This window comes from Leuciscus leuciscus, assembly GCF_965113295.1.
Source record: "Leuciscus leuciscus genome assembly, chromosome: 7".
NCBI classification, from domain to species: Eukaryota; Metazoa; Chordata; class Actinopteri; order Cypriniformes; family Leuciscidae; genus Leuciscus; species Leuciscus leuciscus.
Genome location: NC_138731.1, coordinates 2,187,813 through 2,207,762, shown reverse-complemented (window position 1 = coordinate 2,207,762; position 19,950 = coordinate 2,187,813). Strand labels below are relative to the sequence as shown.

General features: G+C 40.7%; 2 long non-coding RNA genes across 4 annotated transcripts; both read right to left on the bottom strand.

The window, feature by feature from the left end:
• Positions 1–372: 372 nt before the first annotated feature.
• LOC309502202 lies at positions 373–11,802 on the bottom strand. Of its 3 annotated transcripts, none has more exons than XR_014207185.1 (3): positions 10,073–11,802; positions 8,703–10,024; positions 373–482 (listed from the first exon to the last, which is right to left on the bottom strand). It is a non-coding gene; the product is annotated as an uncharacterized lncRNA (long non-coding RNA). The 3 variants fall into 3 exon arrangements; XR_014207186.1 differs by lacking the exon at positions 373–482 and adding an exon at positions 4,970–5,121; XR_014207187.1 differs by lacking the exon at positions 373–482 and having other exon boundaries at positions 9,512–10,024; positions 10,075–11,802.
• Positions 11,803–11,850: 48 nt separating this feature from the next.
• LOC309502199 lies at positions 11,851–14,104 on the bottom strand. The gene is made up of 2 exons (XR_014207182.1): positions 13,775–14,104; positions 11,851–12,115 (listed from the first exon to the last, which is right to left on the bottom strand). It is a non-coding gene; the product is annotated as an uncharacterized lncRNA (long non-coding RNA).
• Positions 14,105–19,950: the final 5,846 nt, after the last annotated feature.

Genomic DNA, 19,950 nt, shown 5'->3' with positions numbered 1-19,950 from the left:
ACTGTTTTCTATGTGAATATCTAGTAAAGTGTAATTTATTCCTGTGATCAAAGCTGAATGTTCAGCATCATTACTCCAGTCTTCAGTGTCACATGATCCTTCACAAATCACTCTAATATGATGATTTGATCCTCAAGAAACATTTATGATTATTATCAGTGTTGAAAATGGTTCATATTTTTGTGGAAACCGTCATACATTTTATTTCTCAGGATTGTCTGATGAATAGAAAGTTCAGTGAACAGTATTTATTTGCATTCGTTAAATGTATATATTAAAGCATGTATTAAATATAAATCTTTTGTAACATTATAAATATATTCACTGTCACTTTTGATCAATTTAATGTGTCCTTTCAGAATAAAAGTATTAATTTCTCTCCTTTTTTTTAATCTTACCTTTAATGTTTGAATGTTAACATTGTTGAAGTCGTCCACTTTCTGCTTCCCGCAGCGACTCTTGCTCTGGGCTTTCTGTCTTTACTGCAGATGAAGATGAGTATAGATGTATTTGATCAGATCAAGATGAGTATAGATGTATTTGATCAGATGAAAATGAGTATAGATGTATTTGATCAGATGAAGATGATTAACGAACATTAAATATGATCAGTCATGACATAATCACAAATAAAGAAGAGGTCAAACATGTATATTTAAATTTAAAGGAGTGATTGTAGATGTCTGTAGTTCTTGCAATGTTTCAAAATAAAGCTAAACTTTATTTTTTAACTGGATAATATTAAGTTTCCTTTCAGACCACTTGCATTAATGGATGTGAAATTTGCCATGTAACATGAGAATATTTAATTTCAGGAGTTCCTTTGCTCATATAATCTTTAAGCTAATAAGGTTAAGTGTACTTGTCTTGCTGTCCGCAGTGGAGGGGCTCGAGTAAGCAGCTTCAGCTCCAGCTGAGATAAACCCCCCAGTGGGACTGCTAATGCTCGGATGATGAGTCTGGTAGCGAGATGCCTAGATGATGCAGGTGGAGCTGGGGAGGAGGAGGGACGCCAGAACAGCTGATGCCGGAGCAAGGTGAGCGGCTGCTGATGTGCTCCGACAGTTAACTGAAAGATTAGATGGGTTCACTCCTCCCGAAATTACGTTGTGAACTTCACTTCACGAGTTCCTTTGCCCATATAATCTTTAAGCTAATAAGGTTAAGCGTACTTGGCTAGCTGTCCGCAGTGGAGGGGCTCGAGGAAGCAGCTTCAGCTCCAGCTGAGAGATACCCCCCAAATAGTACAAATTAAATTTAGTACAGCAAGCTGGAAAAGAAAGTCGAAACTGGTCGCGGTAGTTCGGACTGAAGATCCGGTTTAGTACGTTAGAACCCCCGCACCCCTCCAAAAGAGTAAGGAAATAAGATATGAGGAGAGGGATAATAGTAGATGGACTCTGTAAGTAAGTAAGTAAGTAAAATTTATTTATATAGCACCTTTCACAGACAAAAAGTCACAAAGTGCTTTACAAACTGTTAATTAAAAGAAAAGATCAGACATGCAAAAAATAGATCTAACAAAACAACACACAAAACACAAAAACACAAGTAACCAATGCTGTCAAATAAAAGCAAGCCCAAAAAGATGCGTCTTCAGATGTTTTTTAAAAGAACTGACAGAATCCTTAGTTCTCAGTGCTAATGGAAGTGAGTTCCAAAGCCTCGGTGCCACAGTACAAAAGGCACAGTCCCCTTTAGTCTTTAGACGAGTTCTAGGGACAATTAGAAGGTCCATACCAGAAGACCGTAAGAGCCGACCCGGTGAATGTTTGTGTAAAAGATCTTGAATATAGAGAGGTGCCTGGCCGTGCAGGGCTCTATAAGTGATAACTAAAATTTTAAACTGCACTCTGAATTCAACTGGAAGCCAATGAAGGTCCTTGAGAACAGGTCTTATATGAGACCACTTACTGGTACCAGTCAAAAGCCTTGCTGCAGCATTTTGTACAACTTGTAGTCGCTGCATAGAAGACTTATTCAAACAAGTGTACGGAACATTACAGTAGTCCAATCTTGACGAGATGAAGGCATGAACAAGCATCTCCATCTCTTTTCTTGAGACTACCGATCTAATCTGAGCAATGTTCCTAAGATGGTAAAAACATGAGCGAACTACAGACTTTATATGACTGTTAAAACATATGGCTCTATCCAGGCAGACACCCAGATTTCTCATTTCACTACAATCTGAGGTGGCTGAAACCCCCAAAACCTGCTTAATCTTAGGTATAATATTGTCAGGAGCAAAGATCATCAATTCAGTTTTATCCTTATTAAGTTGCAAAAAATTGTTTGCCATCCATTTGTTAATGGAGACTAAACAGTCCTGTAGAACTGACAGTTTATCTAGACTATCAGGTTTGAACGAAAAAAGTAACTGAATGTCATCTGCATATAAATGATAAGATATTGTTTTAAAACTATTAATGATCTGTCCAAGAGGAAGCATATACAAATTAAACAACAAAGGGCCCAGCACAGAACCTTGTGGCACCCCACAGGACAAAAATGCAGAATCAGACATAAAGGATCCAACAGATACCGAAAAAGTCCTGTCGGACAAATAAGATGAAAACCAGTCCAGAGCCGAACCCGAAATACCTACTAAACAGCGTAATCTATTAATCAGAGTGCAGTGATCCACAGTGTCGAACGCTGCGCTGAGATCTAACATAACCAACAGGGAACATTCCCCCGCATCTGTGGCCATCAAAATATCATTTGATACCCTAAGTAAGGCAGTTTCAGTAGAATGATTTTTACGAAAACCTGATTGAAATTTGTCATAAATATTATGAGTCTCCAGAATATCATTCAACTGTATTGCTACAACCTTCTCCAGAATTTTAGAAATGAAGAGCAATTTAGAGATTGGCCTATAGTTGTTTAGCGAAGTAACATCAAGATTACTCTTTTTCAAGAGAGGTTGAACAACAGCGTGTTTAAAACACCTCGGGACCTGGCCCAGCTTGAGAGAAAGGTTAATAATTGAGACTAAACATGGACCAATGGATGTAATAGTTTCTCTGACCACAGAAGCAGGCAAAACATCCACCGGACTCTGAGAAGGTTTCATCGTACAAACTATCTTAATAAGATCATTAAAAGAAATTGACTGAAAAGAGCTTAAAATTGCGGGCCGCTCTGTAATAATTACAGGGGAAATAACTAATGGTAAAATACTAGCCCTGACAGCCATAACCTTACCCACAAAATTATATAAAAAATTATTACAATCATCATTAGAAAAAGAAGGTACAGATGATGTAACAGGCGACACAAGGCTCTTAACAGTGTCAAACAAAATCTTGGGCTTCCTTTTACAAGTTGAAATCAAATTTTTAAAATACAGCGCGCTGGCCACCTTAATCATCTCATGTAAATCAGACAGTAACTCTTTAAAATACAGACGATGAACCTGGAGCCGCGTAGATTTCCACAAGCGTTCAGTCTTCCGACACACGCGTCTGAGACTGCGAATGGCATCAGTTATCCATGGAGAAGTCTTAACCACGGAAATATTCCGTTTCCTAAATGGAGCCACTTTATCCAATAGAACAGTGCAGTGATCATTAAACGACTGTACAGAACTGTCAATGTCATTTGAAAAAATGTCAAAAGCAGTCAAGAAATTCTCAACAGCAACTTGGGTAATCATGCGAGAACAAGACACTCGCTTAACTGGCGGTGGATTTTCGTTACACTCAAGATTAAATAAAACACATTTATGGTCACTAACAAAGACATCTTCTGTACACACATCGTCAATATTTAAACCATGAGAAAACACTAAATCAAGCAAGTGTCCTTTATCATGTGTAGGACCAGAGACATGTTGAACAAAATTAAAAGTATCCATTAAATTAAAAAAATTTAAAACAATATTACATGCAGCATTATCCACATGAATATTAAAATCACCGACAATAATAACTCTATTCAACTTAATAATAGAGGATAAAAAGTCAGTAAAATCACTCAGAAAAGGACCCAAAATCCCGGGAGGCCGATAAACAAGAATACAATAAAAAGAATTTAATCGACCAACCTTAGACATCTGTAATTCAAAGGACGAGTACGTATTGGAGTTCATCAACTGGCAAATAAACAGATTTTATAAACAGCAGCAAGTCCACCCCCGCGGCCCACGAGCCTTGGTGTGCTGATGAATGAACATTCCGCAGGACAGAGCTCAATCAGATGGGAAAACTCCATACTCCGTTGCCATGTCTCCGTCAAAAACATAAAGTCCAAGTTTTTGTAAGTGAATAGTTTATTGAGTAGAAATGCCTTGTTTCTGACTGATCGAACGTTCAGCAAAGCCATCTTAAGCGGTGCGGATCTCCCACCAGGAGCAGAAACAGAAGTACGCAACAGCGGCCTCAAATGCTCGTCGCATACACCGCGACCGGTCGAAGAAACTCTCAGGGGCAAAGGAAACGGACCACTGAAGACATTCGGAACCAAGGGGCGAAGACACGGCAATCTGGAAACAGCATAGCATTGCTCCAACCTCCAAAGTTTCCTGAGGAGCACCTGTCTCCCAGCCCTTTTTCCTCTTCTTCTCCTCCGCTTCTTAGTACATCTCTTAGGTCCCTCTCCTTCCCGCATGCAGGCAGCCAATGCAGGTGGACAGCGATATAGGGTTGATTCGCCCAAGCCACTCCAAGTACAAAAGCCGCCACACTTGGTCACAGATGAGCGAATCATGATCAACGTTTGGCGATCATACACCCACACGGCAGACACATCATAGGAGGACAAACTTAATAACAGAAAAGCACATAAAATAAATAAAACAAGACGAAACGATCCTCCAGCCACAGCGGCAATGCCAAACACAGGCGCCATCTTGGACAGGACATCTCTGGCGGAAGTTTGAATGGGGAGTTGTGTGTATCTCGCTGCTGCATTTATCAACCTAGGTCGTGAGCAAGCACAGTGACGCTCAAAGTTGCTCCTGCAGGAGACGAATTCCCGGTTCCTCCAGTCCGCTGTTCGGATAGGAGGGCCCACACTGCGATACAAACGGGAGAGCCTCCATGATATATAACATGAAGGATCACACTGCGATTCGGAAAGGGAGAGCTCCCACTGCGCCCGACTGAAGGGCTCACACTGCGAATAAAGATCTGGTTTAGTAAGTTACAATCGCATGAGAACACGGGGGCCGCTATTATATAACATGAAGGATCACCACCGACTAATTTGGCCTGCTGCCAGCCAGCGTTTTATTTATTTATTTATTTATTATTATTTTATATTACAACCTTTACCAGTGATTATTTTTCGAATTCGTCATTCAATAAAATTATTATAATAAAATAAAATCATGAATCTGTTAGTCTTGACTGGCAAGGCTACGATTCTACTGAAGCCTCAGCCAAACAGTTAAACAGAAAATGCGAGTATCATCCGATGATGGAGAGAAAACGGCCAGGTGGAGCAGAGAGGGAAAGGACAACGAAAAAGAAATCACTCAGAGAACAAGCAGCAAAATGTTGCAAAATGAATGACCTGTTCAGGGCTTCAAGTGCAGGTCAGTTTCATCTGTAAATACTCTACTTTTCTCTTCGTTAACTTAGTATTGAAATGCTAGCAAATGTTAGCGGTAGCGCCCCTATTAGTCACTCAAAATACTGTATGCTCAAGGAGATTAATATTGTTTAGTGTAAAGTTACATTAGTAATTTAGCAGACAAATATTAACATTTATGTGGTACTGGGAGCAGGGAGACAGGAGTGATAGTGCAGACATCAACAAACAATAATGCAATAACATTTTATTAGACAATTTAGAAAATGATGTCTGCCCATTTGTGAGGTTTAAAACTTTTTTTCCTTTTTTTTTTATCAAATGAAGGTGGAGACCGTCAACCTAGCACTAGCTGTGGTGCAATGATCACACATCAGAAATAAGATAAAAAAAATAAACATATTGTATGAAATATAGTGTTGCTAAATGTTGGATATTTAAGTAATTTTAAGATAAAAACAACAATATTTTGTCATAAATATAATACTTTGATTTTTTGTTTTAGTTTAAATTTCCAGTAACACTAGTACTCCCCTTTACTTAGTGTATGAGGCTGATGATCCTGGTGGAAGGGAGAGACAGAGAGATCTTAGGGAAAATGAAGAGAAGGAAAGGGGAAGTGAGGATACCGTTCAAGAGATTATTTTTATTTAATTTAATTATTTTACACGGCCCCAGCCTAAGGATTTAGACCAATAAATGTGATCCAACCAATGCGATCCGGAAAGGGAGAGCCCACGAAAACATAGGACATGAAAGCGCTCGTCTTAGACGAAACAGGAGGGCCCACACTTCGATCCGAACGGGAGAGCCCTCACTGCGATCCGAACGGGAGAGCCCTCACTGCGATCCGAACGGGAGAGCCCTCACTGCATCCGGATGGGAGAGCCCACACTGCGATCCGAACGGGAGAGCCCTCACTGCATCCGGATGGGAGGGCCCTGTGGGGCTTGGTAAGCAGCGAGGTTGATGAGGATGAGAGAGTTTGGTGGGCTTGTCTGATGTGGAAGAGGTTTGCCGTGTGGGGCAGAAAGGTCGATTATTAAAGTGTTTTTTGCCTGAGAATTTCCTGGTGGCTATTCCTGTAAGATTTATTCTGAAAAGTTTGAAGACTGGGGAACCGAAAGGACTGATCATGAAGCCGGAATCGACTTCTTTGTAATGAGGGTCTCTGCTGAGTCTGGTTGGGCTGAGGCTGACTGTAGAAACTGGAATTTGGTTGGCTTTCCAAGCCTGGATCGAAACCTTCTTTCAAACCTGAAATGAGCTATTGTACTAATTTGCATTTGCTAGAGAGGAAATGATGATAGGGGAAGAGAGATACTTTTTGAGATTTTGATTATGATTTGCTGAATTTGATGGGCATGAGCTCCGCCACAATAACTGCAAATGTGAAGAATTCGGCAACGTTGTCTAACACATAACTTTAAAGTAATTAAAGTTGTTACAAACTTGATTCCCTGAGTTGAAACTGATGGGCTGAATGCTGCGTTCGCTCCTGGAACGGGGGACGTGTGATGTGGACTTGGAAGGGTTGGGGAATCCGGTGTTACTTGGGGACAAGATGAAGTTGTGTGAGTAGTCGATCTGCAAATGGCGCAGGAGAGACTTCGACAGCCCAGGAACACTTTGGTGTAAAGTTCGAGGTTGAGATCCCTCAATATGGGCACTGATTCCAATGAGTGATGCGAGGAGCACATTTTGCGAAAAAAAGTTTATAGTTTGTGTAAAAGTGACTACCACCGAAAGAGAGGCTGAGTTTGGCTATGATGGAGAGATATTCGTTTAGCTCTTTATGTCTTGTGGAAAAGACGGCACATGTGACTTCTGTTAATCTGCTGAAAGCTATGCAGAATTCTGAAAAGGGGAGTACTCGTTTGGTAGTGGGGATGGAGTCTTTAAGGTGTATGGTTAAAGGAACACTCCACCGTTTTTTGAAATAGGGCTTATTCACTTTCTTTCCTACATTTAGATAGGTGGGCAAATGCATTTTTGTCTCAGTGCATGCATTGTTTTAGTTTGACAGGGTCGGCGCTAGCTTAGCTTAGCACAATGAATGGAATCCTTTGTTGCCAGCTAGCATGTCCTGAGTAAAAGTGATAAAAAAAAATAAAAAACCCCACCTAATTACTTCTTGTGGCCTGCGTATTCACAACAAGTACAAATAGTGATGCAGATTAACACTAGGCGATTTCCTAGGCAGATATTGACTTATATATTAAGGACTATATTAGGGGGAAGCACAGGCGAAGCACTGCTACTTGGGCGTGATATCTCTGCGCCCAAGTAGCAGTGCTTCACCTGTGCTTCCCCCTAATATAGTCCCAAGTCAATATCTGCATAGGAAATCGTCTAGTGTTAATCTGCATCGCTATTTGTACTTGTTGTGAATATGCAGGCCACAAGAAGTAATTAGGTGGGTTTTTTAAATTTTTTATATCACTTTTACTCAGGACATGCTAGCTGGCAACAAAGGATTCCATTCATTATGCTAAGCTAAGCTAGCGCCGACCCTGTCAAACTAAAACAATGCATGCACTGAGACAAAAATGCATTTGGCCACCTATCTAAATGTAGGAAAGAAGGTGAATAAGCCCTATTTCAAAAAACGGTGGAGTGTTCCTTTAAGGGACCGAATTCGAAAGAGCGATGGGATTCATTGGTAGGAACTGATGTAAGGAGAGAAGGTAGATGGATGTCTGCACCTGCTAGGATTAGAGAGAGAAGTTGAGAAGATACTGGTGGAGGTTCCTGGGCTACTGTACTTCTTGGCTAGAATGAGTTACAGGTGGAAAAGAGTTGGAAATAGGAGGAAAAGAAAAATCTGGGACAGAATGTGGTGGCATCCTCACGCTACGATCTGCACCTGAAAGATGTGAAAGTTGTGCGAGAGAGTGGCTGGAGTGGAGGTGTTCTTGCTGAAGTGTCTGCCTCCTGACCAGTGTAGGTTGCAGAGGTATGAGAATGAGAAATAGGAGGAAAAGAAAGAAGTGGGACCGACTGCAGAGGCATCCTCACGCTGTGGTCTTTGCCAGAAGGAGAGGGAAAAGGTAGGGGGACGGAATATTCAGTGGAGGCAGCCTCACGCCGGATTCTACCCCTTTGTGGGAATTAAGATGAACAGTAGAAACAGAGGGAAAAGAAATTGATTGAAAAGGGATTACCTTGAGGATCTGGAGCCTTGACAAGGAGCGGGAGAGTTATTTGGAGCAGGATTCGCTGCGGGATTATGTTCGGCGGCCTCTGTTGCTGCCCGAGCCGAGACGGGAGCGGACGTGGAAGTACGAGCGGTCACTATGGGAAGTGGCAGCTATTCTGATGAGGTGGGGAGGAACGAAGGGCTGAGGAGCGTTGAGTAGGGTTTTGTGGTGAAGGTATAGGAGGGCTGGAGGAGTGCTTGACAGAGGCTGTTTATGGTCCATTTTAAAAATATGGGTCTAAAGGGGTCTACGGGTAGGTAGACATGAAGTCTGAGGAGGAGAAGCAGGAGAACGAGAGACAGAGGAAGCTGACTGTCTTGATGAAGGAGGAGGAGAACGCGATCTTCTTGACCGCGGCTTGTGCGAGCGCTTCAGCTGACGGTGGATAACGATCCGAGGTGGAACGACCTGGTCTGGGTTGAGGATGAAAAGCTGGCGTCTCTGGGACGCTGGAGAGTTCGGCATCTGATGGGAATAGCTGGAGCTCCGGAAGATCCGACATGTCTTGGTAATGGAAACTTCCGGATGATGCCAGAGCAGCTGATGCCAGAGCAAGGTGAGCGACAGTTAAATGAAAGATTTGATGGGTTCACTCCTCCCGAAATTATGTTGTGAACTTAAAATATAACTCATGTCCTTGCCATTTTTTATTTTTCCCATTAAAAAAATTATGTATATATCACATCATTGTTTGCATGATTTACACAGTATACTCACTGTTCCATTCATAGCAGCGTCAAAATTATTATTATTTTTATTTTTTTTATCAGCAATTATCAGCGTTTTAAGACCGTTATGGCATCTATGCTGTTGGGGTTTATGTCGACCTGAAATGTAGGGCTGACACCTTAAAATATGCACAAAGAAGAATACGCTAAAACACACACAGGCTTGATAATACTTGATACACACTAAGCTTGCTTACACACATGCACACACATTTTATTGTAGATACAGATATTTGATCTAAATGATGGGTAACAAAATGTTTACAGCAAATCTCCTCTGTATAACACCATTTCCAGGTTTCACATTAATCATAATGAGGCACAAATGTTGCTCAGTAGCTCAGTACAGATAACGTGATGAACTCTGACAAAATGTGAATGTTATAATAGTGATTTTATAATGCTTAAAAGTATGATATACTGTGAAAAGTATATCATTTGATTGATATTACAACTATATCAATGAGTAGAATTATGATTGTAACCAGCAGATGGCAGCAGAGGATCACTCATCTGCTCACTTTCATTTTAAATGGGTTTTTCTAACAGTAATCTCCACTAAAGACAGACACAGACATACAGACACACACACACACACACACACACACACACACACACACACACACACACACACACACACACACACACACACACACACACACACACACACAGAGACAAATGTTTTCAATGTTATTGGGGATATATTGTGAAAATATATTTTAATCTTTCATTGTTAATTTCATGTGTTTCTTTCTTATATTATATTGGTACTACTGTTTGTTATTTGCATCTTTGTTCTTATTTTTAAGAACAAGTGAAGATTCACAACTGTAGTGATGAAAAGTGTGTACAAAGTTTGAGACTGACCGGTTAACTTGGGGTTTCTTCTTTGTGTCATCCCGGATTTACTCCAAATTACTCAATAGCCCAGAAAGAGATGAAGGAGATCTTCTGCTGTCATGTTCATTTACATTTTTATGCATTTGGCAGACGCTGTTATCCAAAGCGACTTACATTGCATTTCAAGGTACACATTTACATTCTTATCAGTTCTTCATTTCAATTCATTTTCCGTTACATACTGTAGAAGACAAAAATAAATCTCCAAAAAAAAAAACAAAAAAAAATCACACAGGTTAGTAAAATAACATTATACACATTAACTGGAGTTAAAAATATAGATATAAAAGCAATAATTACTATAAAGATTAAAAAAGATGATCAGAAGTCAAAAGAAACCTAACTCTCCCATTCAGTTCCAATGGAAAGGGAAGAGGAGGAGTCAGAACAGGAAGTTCATTCATGACATCACAACGATCAAAGGTGGAGTGTCTGACTTCTGGACACTAGTGTTATATTTCTCCTGTAGAAGGGCTCATTTCCCTGTGATTTCACTATTTTCTCTATTATAAAGTGAAATAAAGTGAAATGACAAAAAGCTACTTTGATCTTTGAAAGTACAGAATTATTTGATTATATTTCTATCGATTCATTAGCAGACACTTTTCAAGTGAACTAGCATGTACACAAGTATTAAAAATAATCCATCATTAATTGTTTGGTAAAATGCCTTTGCTTATTAAATTACTGAAACAAACCCTTAAACATGTCATTAGCATAATAGGCCTATCTTAGAATGACTATTTGCTCTGAGATAGTGCCAGACCAAAAGCTTAATCTGCAGACTTATTAATAGTGAGCTTTTCTAATCACTCTTCTCTAGGCTGTTGAATGTCTCTATAGTTCAGAGTCAGGCTCACAGGGGAATGATCAGACAGATCTATATCATTGAGTATTTCACAACTTTTGACATATTTCAGATATTTCACCTCATTCTCCAACATGAAAATATAGTCTAATCTGGACTGTGTTCCATTGTGATGCTTGTATGTGTATTCACGCTTTGTATGCTTTTCAGGATCTTCAGGATCTTCAGTATGCATATATCTCCAGACATCAGACATGTTCGCTTTACTCAAGAACTTATTCACTGTTTCTCTCCGTGCAGCGTGGTCTCGGTTATCTGTGGTCGCATCCAGTTTAGGGTCAAGTGTCGTGTTAAAGTCTCCACCAATTACAAGCCTGCCTTTAAAAGCCCCTGACCCATCTGTTGAAATCTCCGTCATGAGATTACGGATCTGATCGTCGGCATCAGGATGATAGTACACGCTTACAAACGTGTACCTCTGCTCATCAATCTCAACATGAACCCAAGCATAATATCCTTCCTCACTAAACGATGTCAGAAGTGTGTGTGGTTTATTGATAAGAATGGCGACTCCTTTCATGCGTGAGTTGAAGTACGTCATGTACATCGTCTTCTGATTGTCTTCTTCTCCCTCATCTTCCCTGATCAGTGTCTGACCTTCCAGTTTTACTAGAGCATATTTATTTGATAAGGCCTCAGTGATGATTTCCCAGTTTTTATTATAATCTTTATCATCTTTCATTTTACCAATTTTAGTCTCTTGCAGAAGCACAACATCATATTGGTCAAAGATCTTCAGTAGTTTAGTTTTACGCTCCTCCTTCTTAAGCTGCTTCGTCTTAAGTTTTGCTTTCAGGCCATTAATATTCCAGGAGAGAACTGTGATGTCAGCACTTTCTGCCATTATGAGGAAGATGTTTTGCTGTTGTTTGTGAAGTTTACTGTAAACACACACACACACACACACACACACACACACACACACACACACACACACACACACACACACACACACACACACACACACACACACACACACACTCAATTGATTTAATTGTTAACACTTTACAATAAGGTTCATTAATTAACATTAATGTATTTACTAACATGAGCAATACATTTGTCACAGTATTTATTAATCTTCGTTAATGTTAGTTAATATAAATCCAGCTGTTCATTGTTTGTTCATGTTAGTTCACAGTGCAGTAACTAATGTTAACAAATACAACCTTTGATTTTAATAACGTATTAGTAAATGTTGAAATTAATATTAACTAAGATTAATAAATGCAGTAGAAGTATTGTTCATTCTTAGTTCATGTTAACTAATGTAGTAAACTAATGTTAACTAATGTTAACTAATGAACCTTATTGTAAAGAGTTACCAATATAATTTTAGAAAGTGAGCTGAGATTCAACACTAACTTTTATTCAGATTCAAGTTTAACTAACATTTATTTCTCACTGTCATTTCAGATTCTTGCTTCTGATGCAGTAAACTAAATTAAACTAAATTAAACTAAACTAAACTAAACTACTAAACTAAACTAAACTAAACTAAACTAAATTAAACTTAAATGTGCACAATTCAAACGGAAAATGTTAAATAAAATTACTTTGTTCAAGTATATTTAAAATCAATCAATCAAAATATCGACTTTAATATGTAAGCAATAATTGATGATATGTCATTGAATTTTAGATAAAGAAGTTAATATAAAGTCTGAGGTGATAAAGCGGCTACAACTAAAAGTTTGAGAGAGAGAGAGAGAGAGAGAGAGAGAATGAGTGTCTATGCCTGTTTGGTTTTTATAAGCGTCTTTGAAATAACAGAAGTAGTTTAGTAGTTCAGTAGTTTAGTAGTTTAGTAGTTCAGTAGTTTAGTAGTTCAGTAGTTTAGTAGTTTAGTAGTTCAGTAGTTCAGTAGTTCAGTAGTTCAGTAGTTTAGTAGTTCAGTAGTTCAGTAGTTTAGTAGTTCAGTAGTTTAGTAGTTCAGTAGTTCAGTAGTTTAGTAGTTCAGTAGTTCAGTAGTTTAGTAGTTCAGTAGTTCAGTAGTTCAGTAGTTTAGTAGTTCAGTAGTTTAGTAGTTCAGTAGTTTAGTAGTTCAGTAGTTCAGTAGTTTAGTAGTTCAGTAGTTCAGTAGTTTAGTAGTTCAGTAGTTTAGTAGTTCAGTAGTTCAGTAGTTCAGTAGTTTAGTAGTTCAGTAGTTTAGTAGTTCAGTAGTTCAGTAGTTTAGTAGTTCAGTAGTTCAGTAGTTCAGTAGTTTAGTAGTTCAGTAGTTTAGTAGTTCAGTAGTTTAGTAGTTCAGTAGTTTAGTAGTTCAGTAGTTTAGTAGTTCAGTAGTTTAGTAGTTCAGTAGTTTAGTAGTTTAGTGAACTGATGTGGTAATGTGCTCAAGACCTGGAATTACTTAATTTCCATGCAGTTACTTAATAAGCCATATTCTATTATGAAGATAATTAAAGATATAACAGCACAACCTTGTTAAAAGCTATAACAAGCACAAACACTCACCTAAATGTTTCTTTATATCTCTGTAGACCTTATGACAGCTGATCATATGAAGTTCACTAACTCAAAGTCATTAAAGACACACATACCTTGATGTTTTTCCTGGTGTGAGAACAGTGTGATGAGCATGAATACACACACATCTGAACACAACACAGGTTATATATGATGTTCTGGGTGTGGCGAGTCTGTTGTGTCCATTTGTACAAATATGCTCTTTACAATTCTTTCATTACCGATGATGGCCCACATTGTTGATCAGGTGGAGCTGGGTCAGGCATCTGATCTGTTGCTTTCTTTGTTTCCTCATGATTCTCACATAACCATAACATCTATAATCTATGATCTTCAGTCAGCAGCTGCTGATGAATTTGTTTGGTGTACATTTGTTGTCACTAATGTGACCCTGGATCACGTCACCAGTCGAGTCACACGGGTATATCTGTGGCAATAGCCAACAATACATTGTATGGGTCAAAATTATCCATTTTTCTTTTATGCCAAAAATCATGAGGATATTAAGTAAAGATCATGTTCCATTAAGATATTTTGTAAATTTCCTACCGTAAATATATCAAACATTTGCTTCTGTGAGTGAAAGCAGCACAATCGCCAACATAAATGAACAACTTTAAAGGAGATTTTCTCAATGTTTAGATTTTTTTGCACCGTCAGATTCCAGATTTTCAATAGTTGTATCTCGGCCAAATATTGTCCTATCCTAACAAACCATACATCAGTGGGCAGCTTATTTATTCAACTTTCAGATTATGTATACATTTCTATTTAAAAAAATGTACCCATGTGACTGGTTTTGTGGTCCAGGGTCACACATCTTGCATTAAAGGACGGATGAGTTTAATTCACAAACTAGCTAAAACTGCTTTCTCAACCAAATAGTCCAAATAGTAAATTTTTTTGTAGTCTTATTAATATAATAGGCTTATTTTTGACAATCATGACCTTTCTTGTTGTTAAGTGCATCTTTAGTCATTTCTCCTGTTATATAACAGAACTTCAATAGGACATACTGCTCTGAGACACGAAGGTTGAGGATCCATATGCAGTATTTATTTTGAAAGGGTAATCCAAAAACATAATCTAGATAACAGGCAAGGGTCATTCACAGACAAACTATCCAAACAATAACAGATCAGGACTGAGGCAAAGAGAGAAATCCGAGGAAAGGCAGAGAATCAAGAGAACGTCTCGGTTACGTACGTTACGTCAGTGACGAGGAAATGGAGGTTTCGCTTAGAAGCCTATCACCTTCGAATATTACAAAACGAGCCAATGGCAGTGGAAATGCCATGGGTCTGCGGAATTTGCATGCGTAACTCCGCCTACCTCGTGGGTATGTAAGGAAGTACACTGGCAACATGCAGATATGTTTCCTGCTGAGGAGCCGAGACTGAACTCAGGCGTTTCCAGCGGTACAGCGGAAGTGGCAGGGAGACGTAACGTCTCCGTTCCCTACTCAGGGAACGAGGGTTACATACGTAACCGAGACGTTCCCTTTCGTGGTCACTACGAGTTACGTTCCAGTCTAATCACGCCACCTTCTCGGCTGTCTTCCAGTGCCCTGCGTAAGTCTGAGCTCCCTGTCGTGAGACTGGCACGGACGAAGGACTCCTACTTAACACAGGAATACCAAGGTACACTGGGAGGCATATCTCAGTGGAAATATGCAACACAATGCCCGCCCGAAGGGAGGTCTTAGAATACACATATGACCCGGAGGGGCTGCATATGGAAGCACACTGGGGTGTCCAGCCGCAGGTGGAATATTTCAACCCAGGGGTGGCAAGGTGGCTTGCCAAGGGAAAGAAACATGCTCAAGGAGGCTTATAGTGGAAATACACATGTGGGGGTCGCCCAACGGGGGAACCATGCACATGGAGGCACCTAGCCAACCGCGAAAGCTGCCGGAGACAAAAACTCTGGCGATGGCGTCAGCAGTGCTGGAGGAACTCAGGGTTTCTCTGGGAAATTCACCTGAGGAGAATATTGCACTGATCCAGTCCATGGAGTGGAATGGCGAGCAAGCGAAGACACCATAACAGACAAAGAGCTGGTATGAGGTTCTGAAACACTGCGTTCTGTCTACGTAAGCACGGAGGGCGCGTACTGGACAGAGCAGTGCCAAGGCTGGGTCTGCCTCCTCCGAGGGCAGCACTTGCAGGTTCACCACCTGATCTCAAAAAGGGGAGGTAGGAACCTTGGGCACATATCCAGGCCGGGGTCTCAGGATCACGTGAGAGTTAGCTGGCCCAAATTCCAGGCACGCTTCGTCAACGGAAAATGCCTGCAGGTCCCCTACCCTCTTGATGGAGGCCACTGCAAGTAGGAGCGCTGTCTTCATTGACAGGAACTTAAGCTCCACACCTTGCAAAGGCTCAAAGGGAGCACTCTGCAGGGCAGTTAGCACCACTGAGAGGTCCCAAGAGGGCACGAGAGGAGGACGAGGAGAATTCAGTCTCCTCGCTCCTCTCAGGAACCTGGTGACCAGGTCGTGCTTTCCAATGGACTTACCCTCAACTGCATCATGATGTGCGGCGACAGCGGCAACATATACTTTAAGGGTGGAGGGAGACAGCCTTCTCTCCAACCCTTCTTGCAGGAAGGAAAGCACGACACTGATCAGGCATTTACTGGGGTCTTCTCGGCGAGAAGAGCACCAGGTGACGAAGAGGTTCCACTTCAATGCATAGGCATGTCTCGTGGACGATGCTCTAGCGGAAGTGATGGTAGCCACCACCGGTGGTGGTAGGGTACTCAAGCCTGCCTCGACCCGTCCAGGAGCCACATGTGGAGGTTCCAGAGATCGGGACGAGGGTGCCATAGGGTGCCCCGTCTCTGAGAAAGGAGGAATTGGCCAGGGAGGGGCTGTCACGAGGAGCATGAGTTCGGAGAACCAAGTCCGGGTGGGCCAATGAGGCGCAACCAGAAGGACCTGCTCCTCGTCCTCCCTGATCTTGCACAGAGTCTGTGCGAGAAGGCTCACTGGCGGAAACGCATACTTGCGGAGGCCCCGCGGCCAGCTGTGCACCAGTGCATCCGTGCCGAGCTGCAGAGGGGGGTGTGGCCCGAGGAAGCATTGTCGGGGCAGTGTTCCACACCATAACCCTCAGATCACCCTGGCCACCAGCCAAAGTGTCACCTCTCGTGGAGGGGACAGATCGGGGTGTGGCAGAGGGGACTCTACCTTTAGACAGGTCACGGAGTCTTGATCTCAGCTCAGCGATGGTCATGTTCCCACAGTGAGAACATGAATCATCCATGAAAGCTGCCTTTGCGTGTTCTAAGCCCAAACACGCAATGCAGCGATCATGCCCATCAGAAGAAGGAACGGAACGACTGCACCCAGAAACACACGGGCGAGACATCTTTAAAAATACGTGCCCGTGCAAGCTCTTTTTGTGAGAGGAAACTTTGCAATCTGCGCCGAGATGGCCAGGGAGAAACACACACGCTGGATGCAGACCACTGCACATATGACACCAACACAGACTGGAAAGTAGCTCGTCTCGAAGAACACTCGATGATTCAGAGAGAATGCAGGCTACAGGAGTGAAGAGGACCTCTTGGCTCCAAAGCAAAAACATATCTGCATGTTGCGGCGTACTTCCTTATATACCCACGAGGTGGGGCGGAGTTACGCATGCAAATTCCGCAGACCCATGGCATTTCCACTGCCACTGGCTCGTTTTGTAATACTCGAAGGTGATAGGCTCACTGACGTAACTCCGAGTGACCACGAAAGGGAACCAGAACAAGGGAGAAACGGGATACAAACACTAAACAAGACTTTGCAGAGAATGAATGAGAAAACCAGGCTTATATAGTGTGAGCTAAACAGGATAATGAGACACAGGTAAATGTGATAATGGATGATGGTCTGGGCAAAGGATTATGGGGAATGGAGTCTGTGGAGTGCCCTCTGATGGTCATCCCGGGCACTCTCACTGGTGATCGTCACATTTATATTATTATGAGACGCATGTGAGCGTGTTAAAGGAATAATCTCCGGGAGAATTCAACAGCGGCCCCAATCAGAGTTTGACTGTGACCCTCACCGACACTTCTAGAATGATCCACTGTTGTTCAGAACCTGTAGACGTGACGTCAACTGATTATATAGTGTTTCTGTATCCTATAGTCTGAGGCTCGGTCCTCTCACTCATCTTCTACTCTGACTTCAGTGAACTCTCTGTCTACTCACTGAACTTCAGCTTTGACTGCTGGTCTTCATATATTAGTGTGTTTATGTGGTTTAACTGTTCTCGACCAACCATTAGTCATCATGGCCTGCCTCCTCGTTGTTCATAACAACACCATTCAAGACTAAAATATGTGAACATAATCTTTTATACATTCCATTATTGTTCCAGTAGACGAGTTGGCCTACACACACATTTCTCCTGTTTAACTTTCATTTCTGCACAAAGTGTCTATTACAGGAAACCTCTTTGACAAAAGCAGGAATAACAGGTTTGTTGTGTGACAGAAAAACAACTGTGTTGTCGGTTCACATTTTTTACATGTTTTCAGTGGGTTGTACATTGACATTACCTGAGCGATTGAGTTAAATACTCTATGAATCCTGACTCATAAATATGCTGATCATAATGTTAAGGCCCGACACCGTGACATTCGAGGGCAACATGTATCAGCCCTACAGTTACAGCATAACATAATATTGAAACCTATAACATTTTACAGTATTAGCAGTAGTTATAGTGTTTTATCATGGAAAACAGTTAATACTAACCTTGACACGCACGTGCAGTTTGCCTTTAGTGTAAAGTTGTTTGACTTGTTTATAGTGCTGTAGTCGAGACCGAGTCCAACTGAGACAGTCACGACAGAGACAAAGAGAAGAGAATCCTCTTCAAGATCACTTACTAAACTAATGATCATTTATGTGATGCGAGAGACTCACATCTTCCATTCTAAGATAATCATTTTTCATTATTTGTAATGATCAAAAAGCATGTGCAGAGTACCAACACTGCAGGATCACATTAGGCCATTTTATCTAGTTTAGATATAGCAATTTCACTAACGTCAAATAAACCTGAAGAGCAACTTCACATTATCAGTCTTTTCATTATAGTGTAACAATCACATTCTGGGCTGTCGATGGGAAATGTTGTGTAACAAATAACAAGCAACACGTGTCACTGAAAAAATGTGTGTGTGTGTGTGTGTGTGTGTGTGTGTGTGTGTGTGTGTGTTCTGTTTGCCGTTGGCCATATAACATACAACATAATCAGGACTACTAGTCAAGTCAAAATCCCACAGGAGATTACCATTACAATTTTAGTGCAGAACGTGATGCACGTATGGGATCCTGGCCTGAACTGGTTCTGTATCTACTGTAGACGCTTCTCAGTGTCCTTCTCTGTGTTACAGAAGTCCACTGTCCATGAGAGCATTTTGATCCTAGGGTTGCTGGATGTGTCCTCATAAGAAGTCCTCCAGCACAACAGTCTCTCTCAGCTGGAGATGCAGGGACTGCAAAAACAAAACATTGACAAAATTGATTGATTGACAAAACATTTGGTAACTAAACTGAATTTTATTAGGTTTAGTGACAACATGTTACAGTGTTTAGATGGTACAATGACTGGTAGGCTGCTGTTTTTATTACTGCTTGACACAAATTTCACAATTTCAATTCAATTCTTGTGATTTGATTTTTGGATAATTATTAGGTACAGTCGATACATGTTCATTTTTCTCAAGAAAAAAATATCTCACCGAATGCTGTAAACATTGAGAGAGCCCTGTCAGCTGGTGTTATTATTAAAGGTTAAAAATAACAACTCAAATCATAATGCGGTTTTTATTATAATAACAACATTATTTAATGATATAAGTAAAAAAATATATAATATATATATATATATATATATATATATATATATATATATATATATAATATAGTGCACATATTTAGCAAAATACTCGTCTCTATAGCTATTTTTTCTAGCCAACTAACGTGCTATCTGCTATGGTCATTAATGGCTTTCCTGAGGTAAACATAATGTGATAATGTTCTCCAGCTGTTTTATTGACCTCTTACCAAGGTTGAAAAACACTGATTGATCTATATGTATGAGGGATATACATTTCGGTAAGTTGTAGGCTACTGTATCTTTCAAAACACCTATTGTTCATTCGTGTTTATTTACTATTAACTAGTAGAAGTAAAGAGTAAGAGATGATCGGTTCACGTGCCGCTTGAACTGAGATCTGTCAC